This window comes from Drosophila serrata, unplaced genomic scaffold (genome assembly GCF_035046125.1).
Source record: "Drosophila serrata isolate PLE 108 unplaced genomic scaffold, ASM3504612v1 contig_273, whole genome shotgun sequence".
NCBI lineage: Eukaryota > Metazoa > Arthropoda > Insecta > Diptera > Drosophilidae > Drosophila > Drosophila serrata.
In genome coordinates, this window is record NW_028257171.1 from 1,241,703 (window position 1) to 1,257,698 (window position 15,996).

The following is a 15,996-nucleotide window of genomic DNA, read 5'->3' on the forward strand; positions in this document are numbered from 1 at the left end:
CCCACAAGGGGGGCTTTGAGTTCAGTTGTTCAACCTCACATCTGCGATCTGGGCGTGACTTATTGCAGTTTTTTTTTATATGAATATATATATATATATATATTTTTTTTTTCTTGGCACCTCGGGAGCGAACAAGGCTGGGGCGGGCACGTTCATTAGATGAAAGTGCACCTGGGTTTCACCCGCATGCACACACATACACATACCTTTGTCTCCGGAAAATATTCTGGAAAATTCTCAGCTGGAAAGCAGCAGTAGCTTCCGAAGAAGAAAGAATTCATTTGATTTGTGATAATTGCATTTAAACTCTCCCAGCCTCAACCGCAGTAAATTTACATGAAAAATAAAAATAAATGATCAAGGTAATTATGTTAATGCAGGCCAATAATTTAAGGCAAAAGCACTCGGCATTAAACCTTAATTAATGACAGTAATTGAAATATTCCAAATTCAATTTTCATTCCCATGACAAAAATTCGTGTTTTGAGCAAATCGTTTTGACTTTTGATACTGGATTTTCACACTTCCCAAGGAGAACACACGAAAAAGGTGTTGAGATTGAGATTGAGATGCTGGAATGGGTATGAGCATGGATGTGATGGTGGCCACCACTTCCACTTGAGATGCAACGCACCGCACACTGCAATTAGTGTTAAAAGACACAAACATGCCGCCGATGACGATGCCACAGACGCCGCCAGCTGATGTTAGCCAGATACATTTACCAGATACACCAGATACACCGATTTCAGCCATGTCCCAGAGCCAGGAAGAGCCACTAATTGGCCTAATTCTCACTTCGTTTTTGTCGGGCCCACGCAGAAAGTAAGGGAAAGCACACAGAGAGAAATATGTTTATGAGTTTTAAATCTAATCAAAATTGTGAATGCATTGAGCATGTTCATAATTTTACTTAAATTGTTTATATAATATAATATAATATCTTTAGACAATATAAATGTAGTATCTAAAAGCCTAAATACCTGTGTTTTTATTAACTATCTTTAAGATAGATCCAATTAGAAATTCACCTAAAATTGAAATAAAAACAGTGTTAAGAAATCTTTAACAAAATGGGAATAAAAAAGTAATAAAGTGTATATAGAAATATATAAAAATAATATATGTTTTGGTTTTTTATAATTTTTTAAGCATTTTTAAATTTGCTTTTAATATAACTTCTAAATATAATTTTTTCAAAAATAAATGAAGACTTCAAATGAAGTCCTTTTTCATTGTGAAGTATCTCAATTATATCAAAGAGTATAGAACTATATTCAAGCTCATATAAAATTCTACTTATTTTATTAAACTTTCTAAGGTTTACTTATTTTTCTCTGAGTATCTTTTGGGGCTGCCGAACGTCTCAACCTCAACCTCATCCTTATCCTCATAAATAAACAACCTGGAGAACATGAAGCAGAACACGAGTGTCAGACACGGTGACCGCCCAACCGCAAACTCCGCCCGATATGCAGATGAGGATACCCTTTCCTCCTCCCAAAAGCGATCATATATATAGCGGGCGGGATCCGTGAATCCATTCCGATCCGATCCGATCCGTTCCGGTACGTGTGAGCTGATGTGCTGGGTGGTCTGTTCCAAATCAATTGCTGCCCTCGGAAGGAGGAAAGGAAAGGAAAGAGTCCGGGCCCTCTTGTGTGTGTTTATTTTGCATAAATGTTGCCCCAAATATGGCAGCTGGTAAACACACACACACATAACGAAACACAGTTGGAGCCGATTTCTGATACAAAAAAAAAATTCCAATTCGATCCCGAATCCAGATCCCTCTTGATACCATCATGATTATGCTATGCCTCCGGATGGGCCAGCTTGGCATCTGCATCTGCCCGAAAAGTTTCGGCTGTGTAAATATTTGTTTAAAATTCCGCACGCCTACCACTCCAAATAAAAAAAAAAAACATCCAAAGCTATATAAAAAACCAAGGCAAAGTGAGCTCCAAAACCCCCAAGGGCCAAGGCTCTCTCCCTCCTCATCCAGTGATCCCTTGGATACCCCTAACTTTTACCCCATTCCAGCTGGTAGGACCACCAAAAGTGTTTGTTGGACCGTTGGAACTTGGAGGGCAATCGACTGCAGCTGCTCGGAAAATATGCCAAGTACTGTGTGAAATATACACTGGATAGGGTTATATATTTTTAAAATATATAAATTAGGGTTTCAGGGATTTTTTAAAATATAATTTTCATTAGGCTTTATAACTATACTAGAAAATAAATTAAATAAAGAGAAGGTGACCTTTCAATAAGGTTTCAATAGGTTTTGTGTTAGTATTCCTATATAATCTATTATTTAATAGATACTCTTGTCATTTATTAATTTTTACTAATCAAAATACTCAAGATTTATTTCAAATACATTTTTCAATAAGTAAAAATATAGATTTATTATAAAAACTATGGGTTTTGAGAATCATATTTTAGTAAGACCCTCAATAAAATGTTATTTTCAAACAAGAATATTTCCTTGAACCCTGAAACCAATTTCGATATATTTCTGACTTTCATAAATCTAATATTTTCTTATATTTACCATTTCTGATTTGTATATTTAAACAAATACTTTATGTGTATTTTGTACCACTATGCCTTCGATCGTCTTGGTCGTCATCATCATCATCGATGCTGTGTAAACAAATCAGCCGCCGGACTGCAAACATTTTATTGGCGTTGGGCTGGCTGCGCTTTTTGGATATATATCGCCACAACCATAGATCCCTTGGCTATAGCTCTAGCTCTTGCTGCTTGGGTTTTATTGACTTCTTCACTCCAAACACTTGGCACTCCACAACGCCCACAACACCCCCATCCCATGCCACATGCCCCATGCCCCATTCCCACTCTCTGCCGATCCTCTGACAAAAACGGAGAGGGGATCTCTTTTTTAACACCTTCTTGTGGCCTCATCTGTTTGGCGTTTTGGGATTGTTTTTTGTTTAGATTTTTGTTTTTTTTTTGTCTGCTGCAAGATCTGTTCATAATTTCAATTGACTTGGGCTCGCAGAGATCGTAAAAATTATTTATGTGCCTAGACTTTGCCGGAGCGGATACTGTTCGATTTCCCAGTGATTAATTGCTCCTTTCCACAGCTCGAATGGGTTAGATCTGCATATGGCCGGAGAGATATGATTATCTTGTTTAGTCGGGGCACTTTTGTTGAATTTTCAAACAAACTTTGGCCCCGTCGTCATCGTCTGGCATTCGATTTGTTAGGAACTTGGTTTTCCCTCGAGAGGGAATATAGGAATTTGTTCCTTTGGCAATAGACTTTCGATAAATAACTTTTTTGACAGATTTCTGAAATGTTTACAAGCAATGGCCAAGTGTTTGCCAAGCCATCTGCATTTGTGAAACCATAAAGAAAAGAAAGTCTATGAATAAATCACTCACTCTGCGTTGAAGATATTAAAAATTGATTATACAATTTGATATATGTATATTTATATTTTAAAAGAAATTTCTCCCACAAAAACTTTTATTTTTCTAAATATGTTGGAAACCGATTAATGACCAAAACGTGCTTAAACTAAATAGTAAAAAAAAAGAGAGTAAAGCCAAAAACAAAAGTCCCAAAGCGACCTGCTCCAGGTGAGGCTCGAACTCACAACCCCGGCATAGCTCATACACTGAATACTGATTATAAGTACCGTGCGCTAACCAATTGCGCCACTGGAGCTGTTGCCCGGGCGCCGCCAAAAGCTTAAGGAGTGCGAAATAGGACAATCAGATATCCTTTAAGCTCTCTCCCCTACTTTCACTTTCCAGCTTACAGCACCCACGCACTTTCTAGTGCCCAACACCTGCTTCCCCGAAAGGTTTGATTTCCAGCTTTGATTTAGAAACTCTTATCAGCAGCTTGAAAGGGTGTTTATATAGTAATTCACTCTTTTGGAATATGTTTAGCTTATATTGAGTATGGTTTAATTTTTTTTACCCAAAGTACCCAAAGTAATTGTAATATATCTTCAAAACAAAATTAATTAAAGATATTTATCATTTAACAATATAATTGGATTGCAATAAATTAATATTTACTTTATAAATTGAAGTAATGCGCTAATAATTTCAGATTTCAGTGTAAGATTTACACATAAAAAATTAATTACAAATATTAAAAAAACAAAAATTAACACAAATATTCCTAGTTAAAATATTTATCGTTTATTGTTACTCTTTATTATGCAACAATTATACCGAAAAACATTTAAAAATTTTCTCTTAGTAAACAAACAATTCTCAAAACTCAAATGTTGACAATAAGAATCTTCATAATATTGTAAAAATTTAATAAATCTTAAATATAACATTGGGAATATTGAAAACCTGTGAAAATTGTTAGGTTTATAAGCATGTAAGTCTCAAAACACTAATAAAAGTAAAAAATAAAGAATCAGATATACGAAAAATTTATTAAAATATCATTTATCGAAATTAAAGTAATAATAATAAAGTAAAATTTAAACTTAATAATTTTGAACACAATGTTTTTTAAAATAAACTAAACATTTTAAAAAACGCTGAAAGAAATCTACAAAGCATCAAAAAAACCATTCAGCCCCATGACATCTTTAATCAAAACCAAAATACAGCTTAAAACCTTAACAAAATCAAGTATTTCCTAAATTCACCAAGATAAAAACTAAAAAAAAAAAGATAAACTAAAAAAAACTATAAAAAAAAGTTTGTAACAAAAAACTAAAGTCTACCAGCGACTTGCTCCAGGTGAGGCTCGAACTCACAACCCCGGCATAGCTCATACACACAGAATACTGATTATAAGTACCGTGCGCTAACCAATTGCGCCACTGGAGCTGTTGATGGAGCGCCGCCAAAAGACCAACAAAATGCTCGGCCATGAAAATAGAACTTTTCGCTCATTCCGTCTCTCGGCCGCTCTCTCTCCCTCAGTGCCTCTCACTCTCACCCGCAGTGCCTCTCAGGTCGCTTAGGCCATCTTTTTTCGCTCATCTTCTGCCAGCTCTCGCTCGCTCTCTCTCTTTCTCTGTGTCGGTGAGTGCAAAGTGCGTATGAATATATGTTTGTGTGAGTGTTTGTATGAGCAAATAAGTTTGAACAAATTTTTATGATAAGAAATTAAGCAAAATAATTCGGCAAAAAAATCTCAGCATCCGAAAATCGAAATGAGTCAACGGGGTGCACACATTACTTGTACATTTGTTTGCCATTTAATTCGCATTATCTCAAAACGAAATCGAAAGCAAAGACTTTAGAACCATTTATTAATAATGTATTAGGGCAACGGAAAGTGAGTTTTGTCGCGATTTTACTTTCAATTACACCTCATGGTGGACCTAACCCATTAAATAATGCAAATTATTAAGCGGCGTTTCACTTTCGTTGCCTCGTTTGTGTGTTGCCTTGAATTACCTTTAGAACAGGTGTGCTGATTACGAAGAAGCCCGTGAAAATTACATCCCCCGTAACGCTTTGCTTACTCCCCTCCCCCTCCATTTACCATGTCAATAATGAAAACAACAACAGCAAAGCCATAGCTTTTGCTGTAAAGCCAAACAGTTACGACAGTACAATTTCATATGAATTTCATTTGCAATTGCAAAATCCCAGCTACGAGGAAAAAAGCACAATAAAAAATATGACAAAGGGGTCACAAGGTCGAAGATTTAAATACCCTACCAAAGAATTTAAAAAAATATTTTTTTGAGTGACTTGGAAACTTTACTCGGAAAATAAGCTCATTAAAAAGTTTTAATGTCATTAGAGTTGTTAGTAGGACAAAAATTTTAAGCAAATTTCACTTAGAAATCTTTTATACAAGAAATTAATTACCATATATCACATTTAAATAATATTATTACTTTAAAATTTTATCTTATGATATAAGTAAAATTAAAAAATTATTATTTTATTAAGAATTTTTTTTTACTAAAATTTCAAATAAATTTGTAGTATCTTTTTCAACATTTTAGTAAAATTTATAACCAACACAACTAGTCAAAAATAGATATCATTTCATTTTATAGCTTCTTTACTTTCATAAAAATTTCCCCATCAGGTGAGAGCATAAAAAGAGATGGAAAAAAGTCCCAGGGAAAAATCCCCAGAGTCAGGAAATGCAAATGGCGCTAATTACCGCTGACTTGGCTTTGGCTTTGGCTTTTGTTGCTAATGCTGATGTCGCCATAATCATCGCTTCTAACTAAATAAAAAGCATGCAATAACAATAAAGTACTAAAGGCGGCAATCCCCCGTTAGCCACAAATAGCAAAAGCGGCAAGACACACCTGAAGCCATGACAAATGACCACCGTATGACATTAATAATCATAATTCAAAAGTTGAGACAAAACAACAACACCACAAAAAGAGTGTTTACAGCGTAAAAACTCAGCGAAGCATGCAAAGTAAATCCCTTGTCATGTCATGTTGTAATTAAAAATTATTAAAATAGCAAAAACTAAACATATTCCCATAAGACAACGTCTGTCTGGCCGGACAGTTAATATTCCTAAAGAATGACCCGACAATTATGTCGCAGACGCGACAGACTGATGAGTACAAGTGACAAAAACAAATTCATAAAATTATATAAATAAATATAAATGGAAAATCAGAGCAGAGCCTACATAAATTGTGCAATTGTAGTTCTGAGAATTGAACATAATCGAATTAGAAGCGAACAATCAAATAAAAACGAAATATATGTACATCAGTTGCTTGAAGGAGCTAACTAGAGCAGAGATTGGGGATTCAGGGAGGAGGCTGCCAGGGTTACTGGCGCCAATGGAAAACAGAAATCAGAAAAATATATATATAAATACATATATATAGCACAATGAGTGACAACAACAGAATAGGCACAAATTGCAGGCGCTATAATACCCATTAAATTGGAACAATAGACGCCTAGAGCAAATCGATTGATCAAAGACAATCAAAGCTAGTTCATGCTCAGAACAAAGGTTCAAGAATCTATTTAAATTAATTGACTTTAATAATATTATTCATAATATGAAATACCCCATTAAAGATTTATATTCAAGTTAATTGACTTCATAATCAGGCATAGGGAACATTAAGTAATAAATATATTTTTAAATAATATTAAATAAACATTAAATTTCATACCCATTGCAGAGTATTCTAATTTTAGTCAGAAGCTTATAACACAAGACGGAATCATTTCCGACCCTATAAATCATATATATTATTGATCAGTATCAAAAGCCAAATCGATTTAGCTATGTCCGATAGGAAAATAAATTTTTGAATAAAAAAAAAAATTTTAAGGGGTTATATCGTTAAAATTTTCGAAATTTAACAAAAAATTACATTTTTTATAATTTAAAAACTCAGTATGCAGATTTGTTAACCTAATAAAAATTAAAATGGGACAGCTTTCCGAATTGAAATTAATGCATTTTTGGCTTAGTTATGATATTTATAAATTATTTATTTTCGAAAAAATTGTCGTATAAAAATGTCGATAAATACAAAGATATATATGTGTCGATATACAAAGAATGCGAATATTTGAAGCTTAGTTATGATCGATTTCCGATATGAACCTATAATTCAATTAAAAAATGCAAGGGTTTATAAATTTAGGCTTGTCGAAATTACTTAATTTTCTTGAATTATCATTTCACCATTTTTCGAGCTAAGCTTCTGACTCATTATTTATGAATTTTTCATTGTTCTTAGTAAAAAAAATTAAACAAAAAAAATTGCTTAAACCCCACGAAATTGTTTTAATCAGCAAAATGCCGCACATGCCAAATCTTGGAAGTACTTTCTCTTGCCGATAAGTATTGGAGAAACAAAGAAGAAATGGGAAATACTTGTGGGGGGGGGGTTAATATATATAACTTGGGTATATCTTAAGTTCCCTTATTCCCCCCTCTTGGTAATTAAGATAAAGTTGAAATGGCCAGACGACAGACCCAACAAGACGCTTGCAAAACATTGATAAGCTGCGCTTTAGTCATGCCATTATGCTTCATGATGAGAGTCAAGAAAATGTGGATATATATTAAATATATACTATATTTTGTTTTTTATAATGATTTCTAGATTATAAAGGGCAGAAATTTAAGTCTTATAAGGCTTTTGAAAAGTTATCCTTTACTTTTAATTACTTTCTTGAAATTAACCGTTCAAAACTGACATCTTTTATAAGAAATTTATACTTTAAGCCACAGAAAATATTAATTTTGAGCTGTTTAAAGTATGTTTATCTTAAAAATTATTGTATTTCTATTTTGTATCTATTGTATCCTATAGATAGATTTATTTATATAACTTTATAACACGTATTTTTATTATTATTACCTCCTTTGTAACTACTGACATCCCAGCTTCTTCTGAGAATCTCCCACTATCCCTAGACGCGACCTTCTTACACCCCTGCAATCTCTAGAGTCTCCTCTGTAAGTTGGCACACAAAAAAAATCCATTAAGATTACAGCTGGCGACTGTCTGGCAATTGTTGTTGGTAGAGCTTATCAGCTGTCGATGCACTTGTAGCGCCACTTTCCGTTTCATTCGAAGCCGCAGATACAGATACAGATGCTGAGGCACAGATGCAGATGCTGTTCGAGTTGCAGTTGCAGTTGCAGTGAAAGAGTTGGTGGGTTATCAGGGGGGGAGGAGAGTTAAGGGGGGCTTGGGGCCACTGGTCAAACAATACGATTGATTATTGACTCAGCTGCCAAAGCTTAAGGCAAACTCTGGACACAGAAAGAAATTATTAAAAGATAAAGATGATCACAAAAACAGATTAAAGATATTTAAAATTGATTCAAGAAAATAGCCAGGAAAAGGATTTAATACTTGAGCAAATTAGAAAGTAAGAAGATGGCCCAGAAAACTATAATTTTATTAAAGAAAAGCCTTAGGTTAAGTCTATTTTATGAAAGATACTTACTGACTATTGAAAGATACTTAAAGTTAATGGGTTCTTTTGTTTTAAGGGGGTTTTTATAGGTTAAAGATAGCTTATTAAATCCTATAAAATTCTTGAATTTCTGTATAATTTCTCTTAGTGCACTGTTGGCTTTTACCCGGTCGGCCACTTGAGGGCAGCTTCGCTTAATCACGGATCAGATCGTCGTATTTGTTGTTTACCTTCTCACAACGTCAACGGTTGAAACGCAAAATGCTTTACAGCCGCAGCCGCAGAGCGCCGCAAGGTATGAAAATAAAATTAAATAAAAATTTGCAGCAAATATATAAACAATAAAAAAAAAAACGCCTGCGCAACTCGCTTCAAACTGTAAGCTTCATCTCATCATCATCCTCCGGCCGCAGCATCTGTCTCAGAGGAGGAGACTCTCACTCGCGAAGCACTTTGCATGTTATTTGTTTCGTTTATTTGACTTTCTCATTAACTTTTGCTTACTTTGCCAGTGGTATTTGAAGCTTTTTTAATACCCTTTCTTAACAATATGATGGAAATGAGGGGTTATCTTATGAGGCAGATGCATATTTAAGGACAACAAATACTAAGGTGTTGTGTATCTTATGATTGTATGAATCTATTAATAAAAATCATTGTAAGCTTTAATTAAAAATAATGACATAACGATTTTGTGATATGTTTTTTAAAAATATATATATTTATATTTTCTAAAAATCTATGTCAATACTTTTCAAATTTCGAAATTACAGGGCCTTATAGACATATAATTGAAATATCTTTTAAGACCTACAAAAAATTATAAAGATAATTCTCTGTGTAATGGTAAGCCTTAAATTATTTTATTATAATATATCAACTCTAGTTTAATTATTCATAAATACTATATTAATTTTGTTTGCAATTTTTGTAATATTTATAACATGTTTAGCTTTATTTTAGAGGTTCCAAGTTAGAGTATCTCATATTCGTACTATCCTGTAACCTTTAAAAAATTTACCTGAACCTCATTGCTCTGTGCCAAAGTGTGTGTGTGTGTGTGTATTTTTTTGTTTAACTTTAACTGAAAGTTGGCGTCGTAAGATTTGTATGCGCACCTGATCAAACTTCACGTTCACGTCATTTGCTTGCGTTGCGTTGCGCCGGTCAAGCGGAGTCAAGTTTGTGGGAATTTATTTTGCGATCGTTACTTTTAAAGGTTTCTTTTCCCTGGGAGAATACGAGATTTTACATACCTTGGCAATTAAACTCGATTAAATAGAATTTATAGCAGGTAGTAAATTTTAAAAATCTTAAAATTTAGTCAAATTAACGTAGCTGCGTGCAGTGCATGCGAAAAAAATATGCAAACGAAAGCTACACACATCGAGTGCATTGCAGGTGTTTGAACTCGATCGTCGTCGCCAAAAATCGCAACCAAAAAAATGTATATATATATATATTTAAAAAAAATATAAAGAGTTGAAATAATTGGGCGACAGACGCTGACGCCGCAGTCAATTTCTGAAGCGGCGAACATTAAACGCCAGGTAACTTGACTCCACTTCGATTTCGATTTTCGACTTTGACTTGGCAGCGACGCGTGCAAAATGCGAAATGCAAAACAAACACTTTTTCGATATCGAAATTGTCGCGATAATTAAATGCGTTCGAAGCGGTAAAAGTATGTCACCAATATCAAAGTCAGTGAGGGGGGGAAGCAGGGAGAAAGGCAGGGGCTTTACGATTAAATTATATATTATGATACATATTTATCAGGTGTGTGTGTGTGTGGTGCCCTCATGACACTGGTCCATATTGCAAAAAAAAGGTGTGAAACAAGTACAAGTATTTATTTTGCTGGGAAAAGCAATCATTTTAAGGTGTAAATAATACTTTTAAGATAAAAAAAAGGTTTAAAAGGGGATAGATCCATAAGGATGACCGAAGTTCTATACCCTTGAAAGTGGCTCTTGAAAACCATATCATAACTAAGCCAAAAATGCATTAATTTTAATTTGGAAAGCTGTTCTATATTAATTTTCATTAGGTCAATAAATCTGCATACTCAAATTGAAGTTAAAAGTAAATGAAATTTTTTGTAAAATTTCAATGTAACACTTTACCTTTTTTTGTAAAAAAAAACGAAAAAATTTTCGAAAATTTAATTTTTAACCGGACATGGCTAGATCGATTCAGTTTTTAATGCTGATCAAGAATATATATAATTTATAGGGTCGGAAATGATTCCTTCACTACTTTTGAAGCTTCTGACTAAAATTAATTACCTTGCAAAGGGTATAAATATACAAACCTTGAATTTCTTGAATTTTTTACATTTAAATTTTTTTTTTTAATTTATTACAAATATTTAAATCTTTCTTTTCAATACTTGATTACTAATTTTAAGCTTTTAATGGCATAGCAGAACAATTTCGACATGTTTGACAAATAATACCTGGTAAAACTGAAATGATGTGATAAATTGTTAATCTATTAAATCTAATATTACATAGTTTTTATAAAATTCATCATATACTTTCTCTATTTTAAAATTTACTTGCATTTCTGACCAATGTCTTTGCATACTCAATATTCGCCTGGCAGGGGGCCTTCCTAACCCACAGCTGGAGGCACCCGGTTTCGATCCCGATTCGATTCTAGGGCGTTGACATTTCGAGGGCGCAGCAATTGTCCAATGTTTGTCCGATTCGTCACCCAGCCAGAGACCAGATCATGTCACTATATAGCTCTAAAAAGGCAAACCTAAAGCCCCTCTCTCTCTCTTTTATTCCATGCAATTTGAATTTGAGTTTCGTCAACTTAATCAGAGACGGCGGCCCAGTTGGCGCATGTGCACAAGACCCAACAACGAGCTGGTGACAAATCTCAGCTCATGGGACTTTAAAAGGCACTCGGAAAAATATTTGGGAAGTTTGAAAATATTGGATTTAAATTGATAGATTTTTAGGTGTATTTCTAATATTTTTATAAAGCTATAAGATATTTTCAACTTAATGGTAAGTCTTTGGTAGACAATAAACAACAATTGAATCACTTTTTTATATAAGACAAGCAGTTTAGTCCTTGTTTTTATATAACAAAAAATTCTCTATAATTTTAGTTAAAGAAACAAAGCTTTCAGAATTCTAAAAAATATAAATTTATTAATTTTAAGGTTCTTCCTGACTCTCTATATTGATTTTTCCCAGTGTTTAGACCTGGCGCTGTGGCCGTGCCCATTGTCTTCGGAGCGAATGCATCTGCATGTGGGCGTCGCTGGCTCCAAGCTGGAGCTCCAAGCTGGAGTTCCAAGTTGAAACTCCAACCTGGAGCCGGGATCCAACAACGTTCGAGTACGGGTACGGGTACGGGTACGGGTGAGAATGGAATGGCCAGAAGAAGGGTGTGACAACGTTTGTGGTGACTGCCTGTCGCCTGCTGGCTTCGAACTCTTTTCTATTTCTTTTCGGCATTTGTTGTGTGTGTGTGTGTGTGTGTGTCGCATGTGGGCTTAATTTATTTTGACTTTTGGCCATTTAACTTGAGATTTATCTGGCCTAAACTATGCACAAACATTTTCCCCGGTGCCGCGTTGCTCGCTGACGCGTGGATTAAATGTGCCAAATGACTGAGCCCGGGCACCGGCAGATTTCTGTTAGCGGATTACTCAATGGGTGTGGTCCAAAAGCGTTTGTTTTTTTTTTTTTTGGTTGATACCATTCCGGATCTTGGTAAGATCTCTTCCAGCAGCCTGCAGATGTCCAATTGAGTTGTCAGAGGCTAATTTTGCTGCTCCCCTCAAAAATCAACCGAATGAGTAATCATCATCTCGGTTTGGGTGTGTTTTTTTGAAGGCAAAATAATGATGAAAGGAACTGGATTTGTTGCTGCATTTTAAGCAGGGAGTATATTACCTGCTGATATATTTTAATCGTTTATTTGCTTTTTTTTTGGTTTAAAGAAAACAATAATTAGGATACAAGAGTAGTCATTATTTCATCTTCTTGCTGACTGTTTCCCATCGGATTACTCTTTTTTGAGGGAAAGTGAAGCCGAATGTAGTTCAAAACTGATTTTTAATCCGATTATAGACTTCCGCTTTTGAGGGAAGGATTTTAGGTATATATTTTCTTTATATATTACAGGAAGGAAGGAAATGTAAGAGTAAATACAAAGGAACAGGTGCTGTAGGGTAATTTTGACTCCTAATGATTAATAATTATTATTAAAGAGCTGTCTTCTTTTAGGTTCTAAATTGGTTAATTATTTCTAAGCAGGAAGAAATAAAGTGCTTATAAAACAATACCATTTATCCTTTTTAAAATATAGAAGAAAATGTGACATATCTTTATAAATTGTTTTAAATAACAGATCCTGACTATATGAAACTTAAATATAGAACCCGAAATAAGCTTAGACTAAAAATTTAAATACTTAATCTAAGCAACCTTAAACAAATATATCTTGAGTTTCTAAGTACATATAATTATATTGAATATTTTATATTGTAGAGCAAAACCCACTTCTTAATTCCATTTCAAATACTTTGACTTCATATCAATTGCTTTCTTTCCCCCTAAATCCACAGTAAATAGTTCTCCAAACAATTAAAGAAGCTTTCTACTTCAAGTCGTGGCAATTGAGTAGATCATTCAGATCTGAGATCTTCTGCATCTTTTCTTTAGAGTTCAATCTTGTGCCACTTGAGCTGCATTTCACTGCTCGTCACATCTGCAAAAATCCAACCGCGGAGATCTGTCTCTCAAGAGTGTTCTTCAATCTCCGCTGACAGTTTCGACATATAGCGTATGGCCCCTGGATCTCCCTACTCTATATAGTATATGCTATGTCTCAATCAGCGGTGAAGAGATTTCTACCATCACAGTATTTTTTCCCACATTAATTATGGAACAATTAAAAGATGCGGGAAATTCCACTTGAATGCAAGACAATGGATTCATTCTCGAGCCTCTCTTTCAAGAGGGGTTTCCACATTATTTATAACCCTAAACACCCGCACCATATAGTTTTTTTTCTTGTGCAACGTGTGAGCTGATGACCTCCAGCGTGGTGGACAAAAATCTCATCTCAGTAATAACAAAAGTATTTTCCTTTAGGGGCCACTAATTTCGTGGAAATTACATCGCCAGCTGTGTGCTGTGTGTGCTGTGTGTGTTTTGTTGTTACGCATTTCCTCTCAGGTGTGCGCGGCAAACAAAAGCGCTGAAAACTAGGTGCAGCTGAGTGAGGGATATGGAATTTGAATCTGAATCTGAATCGGAATCGGTGCTACTTGGTGTCGGAGCTATGGAGCTACGGAGTCTATGGTCTTGGGATTAATGAGTGGCAAGCAAAAGTTGCACACTGGCAAAGTGAGTGGGAAAATGGAAAGGCTGCCGGCAAACAGCAACAAATAAGTTCGAACACAGGGAGAAATAATCAAAGAAATATAGGAAATTGTGTAGAAATAATTAAGTGATATACTTTTAAGGAATTTCTAATATATCTTGAAGAAAAAGCTGGTGATTTAGAGACTTTAGTTGAACTTTAACCTAATAAAAATACTTTTGAAATGATTTTCTTTGATTAAGATACATTTCTTGAATTGTTAATTTTTTTAAAATATATTTACCTACCTAAAATAAATTTAATAAATATTTTTTGACCTAGTTTTAATTTAAAAAAAATCCTTGAAGTACAAAAACTCTCCGAAATCTCAGGAATAGTTTCCTCTGTGGAGGAATCATGGAATTTCTTATACATATATCTTTAAGCATAACTGGTGATTTATAGCCTTTAATTAAGATTTAACTTAATACAGATTTTTCTGAAATTGTTGTCTTTAATGTAGATACATTTCTTATACTATTAATTTATTTAAAATATAAATACCTAACTAAAATAAATTTTATAAATATTTTTCTGACCCATTTTTAATCCTAGAAGTAACAGAAAAAAACCTTGGAATATTTCTGAAAGGGTTTGAGACTATAATAAATTTATTAAATATTTTTCGGACCTTTAAATTTATAAATATTTTTCTGAGCTATTTTCAATCCCAGAAAAATCCCAAAAGTAATAGAAAAACTCCCTAGAATATTTGGTATAAGGTTTGAGACTATAATAAATTTACTAAATATTTTTCTGACCTATTTTAAATCCTAGATAAATTGCAGAAGTAAAGGAAATTATACGTAGAATATTTTCCTCTGTGCACTCACTTTTCAAAGCCGCTGAGTTTGCGACTCTGTCTCCATCTGGGATTGGGATTGGGATTGAGACTTAGACCAAGACCGAGACTGAGACCTGGCGGTTTGGCTAATGATGCCGCCGGTACGTGACGTTCGTTGCCAAGTGGCTGCCAAAGAATGGTTTCACCTCTCTCGCCTTTTTTTTTGGGTTTATTTCTTCTGCTTTGTGGCCTCATGGTTTTATGAATTGTCTGGCATTCTTTCAGCTCAAAGGCAGACAGAGAGGTCTCCGGCAGCGACTGCGGCGGGTTTCTTTATCTGCAGACGCACCTCATTTTCCGGCTTTCGTAAAAAACGTTAAACAAAATGAAAAATTCACAAAGAGGGAGAAAAAAATATTGAAAAAAGCGATAAGTACGAGTAGCTGCCGACGCTGTCATCTGGGAACGGCTGCCGGTTGACGATCTGCATGGCTACCGTTCCACTGCCTACGCAATGGCATCAGACCGATCATTAATACACTCGGAAAATCAAAAAAATTCCAAAATTTGCAATGAAAATATATTCAGAAAATAAGAAAATATTATGGATAATTAAATTTACAAACATTAAGAGATTAAAAGCTAGGAAAGCTGCTTAATTTAATCATAAACTATAGAGTACTTTGCATACCTAAAATTTATCCACATTTCCAGAAGCCTAATTTTCTTAATTAATTTAAAATATTTCCAATAACTTCTTTAGCTTTATTATAATTTAAAATCAAAGCTATTATAATGACTTATTTTTCCCCAAGTGCACTATTTCCCTAATATTATTCATAATCAAAATAATCATCATCCGCAGCATCAGCATCATCATCCTACCATCGATCTTTGCGGTTTTTCGGCATTCTTTTTTTTTT

General features: G+C 34.3%; 1 long non-coding RNA gene and 2 other non-coding genes across 3 annotated transcripts; 1 reads left to right on the forward strand and 2 right to left on the reverse strand.

The window, feature by feature from the left end:
• Positions 1–22: 22 nt before the first annotated feature.
• On the forward strand, positions 23–980 carry LOC147643445 (uncharacterized). The gene is made up of 2 exons (XR_015272108.1): positions 23–362; positions 533–980. It is a non-coding gene; the product is annotated as an uncharacterized LOC147643445 (long non-coding RNA).
• Positions 981–3,604: 2,624 nt separating this feature from the next.
• TRNAI-UAU (transfer RNA isoleucine (anticodon UAU)) lies at positions 3,605–3,700 on the reverse strand. Its single transcript has 2 exons — positions 3,663–3,700; positions 3,605–3,640 (listed from the first exon to the last, which is right to left on the reverse strand). It is a non-coding gene; the product is annotated as a tRNA-Ile (tRNA).
• Positions 3,701–4,738: 1,038 nt separating this feature from the next.
• Positions 4,739–4,836, reverse strand: TRNAI-UAU (transfer RNA isoleucine (anticodon UAU)). The gene is made up of 2 exons: positions 4,799–4,836; positions 4,739–4,774 (listed from the first exon to the last, which is right to left on the reverse strand). It is a non-coding gene; the product is annotated as a tRNA-Ile (tRNA).
• Between the last annotated feature and the right edge of the window lie 11,160 nt (positions 4,837–15,996).